We start from the raw sequence: 4,819 nt of genomic DNA on the forward strand, positions 1-4,819 counted from the left end.
TGTTCTAGGCACAAGGAATACAGCAGTTATATTAACCAGGGTCTAAAGTAAAAAACATTTTTAATATTTACAAAAGAAGAGATTCAATCTAGGGTGCTTTGGGTAAAGAATCCCAACAGAACAGGAGAAACAGACAAGAGATCAAGAATTTCAGGGAATCACTAGCATCCCAAGAAGAAAGAGTCTGAAAGTTTCAGTGTTAAAAGAGCCCAAGGGTCGGGCTCACCCTTCGGAAAATTGGACCATATCCACTTGCTTGAAGGAGGCAATTGGAGCCTGGAAGAAGAAAAAGCTCCTGCTGCAGGCTCCACCAGAGGAACAAATGAAGGGAGAAACACCTGACTTCTCTCTACTCCTGTTCTTCAGTCTGCCCAGAGTACCTCCCGTTGTTCAAGTCCATTAGGAAGCCAGCCAAAAAAGGAGCATGAGAAATACGCCCTATAGTTCAGCTCCCCTTAAGATACAGAATGCATCTAAAGGCAAAAGTGCCCAGACTGGCACAGTGATGAACAAATCCGAAGAAATTTCTGTCCTCATGAATGATACAAGCATTTCATTGTTTGATCTCTGTATTCCTAACTCCTTAATTGTGATAACATGTAACAGGCAAATATTCATCTTGATTGTCTTAATTGATGTATGAAACAAATCAGACTAGATAAAAAATATTGGGACACAGGTTGAGAGCTGGATATCAAGTAAACACAGCACAGCTTCCCTTTCACTCGTAGGTACTTGAGTTCTAGATTCATACTAGATTTTCTGTGATATTTTGCTTTAGACTCCATAAATCTGGTATCATTCCAAAGTATGAGGGCAGAGGCACTGCCACCTTTGTGTCCACTCAGTGTCTAGCAAATGATGTTTTTTGTTGTTGTTATTGAGATGTAACGAAATGCCTCAAGTTGCTATTAGAAAATGCCCTAATTTCCTTAATGGGTAAGAAGTACTGCAAGCAGCATCTTAGCCTCTAGCTTTTCTCCTAGCTCTCTCACCCTCTGTCCACTTCAGTTTGCATTTTAGGGTAACTGTAATTTCACAGGAGAGTGAAGTTGATGTGGAAAACCAACAAATGAGAAGGGCAAATTCAAAGTAAATGGTGAGAGACAGGCAAAGTAAGACACAAGTCCAGGCACCAAAAGCATAAACTTCACAGAACGCTGTGTTCTTTCCGGCTAATGCCTGCACACTGTAGACATCTCCACTCATGTAGTTTGCATTGCTTAGAAGTCCCTCCTCTCCTTCCTTCAAGCACCCAAGGATGTCCTTCTATGGGACTTGCAGGAATATTTTCACATAGGACATGATTCCCAAACAGGCTTGATAAATTTGATCTTCTTGTTTGCATTTATTAATTAATTTCTGCATTGCATGACCTGCCGATTTATTAGGGTGTATTGAGTGCTTATTCTGCAGTAGGCACTGGCCTAAGGCACGCAAGACAGATGAATACCTCCAGGCCTGACAAAACACCAAGAGGCATCATTGTAAATAAATCATTATATTAGTGAGATAACTTTAAATAAAAGTATATCCATGTTCTGTGTGAGTGAAGTAGTAGATGTAATGAAATGATATAGTTTAAGATATGTATTTTTTGACTACTTATCTAGTCTTCTACAAACTCCCAACTTTTTCATTGTCTTAAAACTCAATGAACTGGTCAATTCAGTATGCCCATTTGGTAATTACTTATTGAAAGCTTATTACATGCTGAACTTTGCCATGTAAAATAAACAATGTTTTTTTCCCCTACTCTGGACTTCACAAAATATTGGGCAGAAAAAAATAAAACTTCACAGTGCACCTCTAAACAGTCCAGCTAATAGTTTGGCAAGAGTTCATGGAGAGTGTGGAGCCCAGTTTAGGCCTGCAGGTAGAGATAGGAGATTAGTACATGGAAGAGAGAGGGAGGAGGTTCCTCTGAACAAGAATGATAACTTGGGAACCTCATGAGAGGAAAAGTGCTCATGGGTTCTGGGAAGATAGCTCAGTCGGTAGAGTACTTGCCTTGCATGCACAAGGCCCGGGGTTCAATCCCTAGCACCACACACACAAAAAAATAAATAATGTGCTCACAGTGTGTTGATGGGACATGAAATAAAAAGAAAAATGGCAGAATTTTGGGGGATGATGGAAAGGAGAGAAGGGATATAATAAGTTTGGATTAATAGGAGAGATTTTCTTTGACGAACTGAACACACTTCTAGTTATATTGTGAAGAGAAATTGATATTGTGTAGGCTGGACTTTTTGTCTTTGCTACCTTTATTAAATGTCAGTCACTGTCACTGACTTTGAGCATTTCGCTTTGACCTCTGCTGTTGTGAGGTCTGTTGGTCACATGGAAAATTGTGCTGGTTACCTGGATTCCTAAATTGTGTTCACATTGTTCACCTTTTGTTTGGAACTCCTAAGATGATAAAAACTGGTCAACAGTCTCACAACCCAATATGGGCCAACCTTTCACCTTGCAACCGTCTAGACTGACATTTTTGACAATATGTCAACACATATGCTTGGAGTGTGGTTGTGGAGGTGAGGGTGAGGGCTAAAGCGTGGCTATAGTCAGACTGAGGAAAACACTTATTTATATAGGTTATAAATAAATTGAAAAATGGCAGACAAATGAACATGAATTTTTTGACACAAATAACAAAATGATTTGAAAGAAATAGCACCAGAAATATGGAGAAAACCAAGAAAAGTACTGAATGTTTAAACAAAAGCTCACTGTTGTTTATAAAAAGTAGCTTGAGAAATAAGTGTGGGTCAGTCAGGACCAAGAGAGAAGGGCTGAAAAGTCAACTTTTCTCTATACACCTGCTAGCTTCAGAGGGCTCCCAGATTACCCAAGAGGCCTCCCTGTTCTCCCTCTTGCCCTTACCGAGGCCCCTTTCCTCTATTGGCTGTGTACTGCATGAAATTTGGCCCTCATCCTCACCCTAAAGAAAACAAGTTGCTACTCTTGTTTTCTGAGGATTTTCCCAATTATTTCAGACTTCAACCTAGTAGGAACCCTTTCTTAATCCTCTTTTTTCACCTACTCCCCCCCCCAAAAAAAAAATTAGCCTCATGGATACCTGAAGGAAAGAGGTAGCTTCCTCTAATATGTCAAATGAATTTTTTAGAGAATCTCGAGAATTTCATAGCTGATACTGAACAGGACATTTCCACATAATGAGAATGAGGGAGGAAACAGCAGAGAGCAGAAGCCACACAGCGCTAAAGGAAAGCAGAGTTGTAAGGGTTTCCCTTTGCATGCTAATCCTGACCAGCCCTGGCCAGGCTCTGATGTGACGGGTGGTGAGGAAGATATTAGATGACTGTTCTTTCTTTCTTTCAAGGCAAAGTAGGAAACACAGAGAACAACCAGATTAGGTTGGATTCAATTATTATCTCTCTCTCTCTCTCTCTCTCTCTCTCTCTCTGTGTGTGTGTGTGTGTGTGTGTGTGTGTGTGTGTGTGAGAGAGAGAGAGAGAGAGAGAGAGAGAGAGAGAGAGAAAGAGAGAGAGACTTCCAGTTACTATCCACACAAAAGCCAGACATTTTTCTACACAGAATTTGCAAACCAATGTATAGACATACTGTTTACCCTCAATTTACAATTTGGTACCATTGAGTGGAAGGGCAGAAATCATTTAAGAAAATGTCACATAGAATAGTACTGCTTTACCTGCAAAGTTTTCAAATTTCTTTTTGTTTATTTATTAATTTATTTTAGTTTTAGGTAGACATAATATTTTATTTTATTTTTATGTGGTGCTGAGGATCAAACCCAGTGCCTCACGCATGCCAGGCAAGCACGCTACCACTTGAGTCATATCCCCTGCCCCTCAAATTAAATTTCTTACTAAAAATATTTGCTGCTAACTTGCACTGTGGAGGATACCAAGAAATAAAAACATGCATGGTTTCTAACCCAGAGGAACTTCCAGTCTAGCCAAAGAAATAAAACAAGACAGGTGCTGTTGCTAGAGAAAATTTGATGTCTCCCTAAGGAGTCTTTGAGTTAATAACCCTGTGATTGTACAATAAAAAAGAGATCACCCATAAAAACAGACTTTAGAGAAAGGTAAGCTTTCCTCTGATTTTAAAGAAAGAATTCAAACCATTGAACTGATGGAAGGAATGGGATTCAAGTTGAAGGTCACAGGGTGAGGAAAGACATAGAATCAAGAGAACACAGGATTTTGTGGACTCCTGAACTAATGGGGGCCCTGGCTCAGGTGAAAGCAAAAAGTAACAGATTTTGTCACACCTAAATAAAAATGGAGAACTGCTCGATTTCTTCATAGATGTTTAAGTACTATACTATGAGGTGTGTCCAAACAATAATGGAACCCACAAGGTCTCAGAAGGATAGATTATCTTGACAAGTTAGATACAAGTCTCCCTTGTATCTAACTGGTGGTACCATGCATCATTCTAGATTATAACTGCCTCTAACATGACTCTTACAGACTGCAGATTCTTTTAAGGCAAGGCACATGTCTTGAAGGTGAAGGACCAGCTTCCAGAGAAGATCTGTAAGAGCTGGTATATTTCATATTAATAGATAATAAATATTAGACCTGGCTATTATGGTAGCCACTCAAGGGGGTCAGAGAGATTCTCGGTGGATATTTGCAGTTCTTGGAGACTTAGTGCATGTGGTAGGCAAGAGGAGTGCTTTTCAGCCTGATAACTTTAGGAATGGAGGTGCTGTGAACAGAAATAAGGTAATAAGACATCAGCATGCTTTTTGAGGGGAAAATGTCTGGCACTCTTCTAAACCCTCATGGTCAGAATTATGCAAGTTGAAATAGTGCATTTGACC

This window comes from Spermophilus citellus (assembly GCF_964194105.1).
Source record: "Spermophilus citellus genome assembly, chromosome: 1".
Classification (NCBI taxonomy): domain Eukaryota; kingdom Metazoa; phylum Chordata; class Mammalia; order Rodentia; family Sciuridae; genus Spermophilus; species Spermophilus citellus.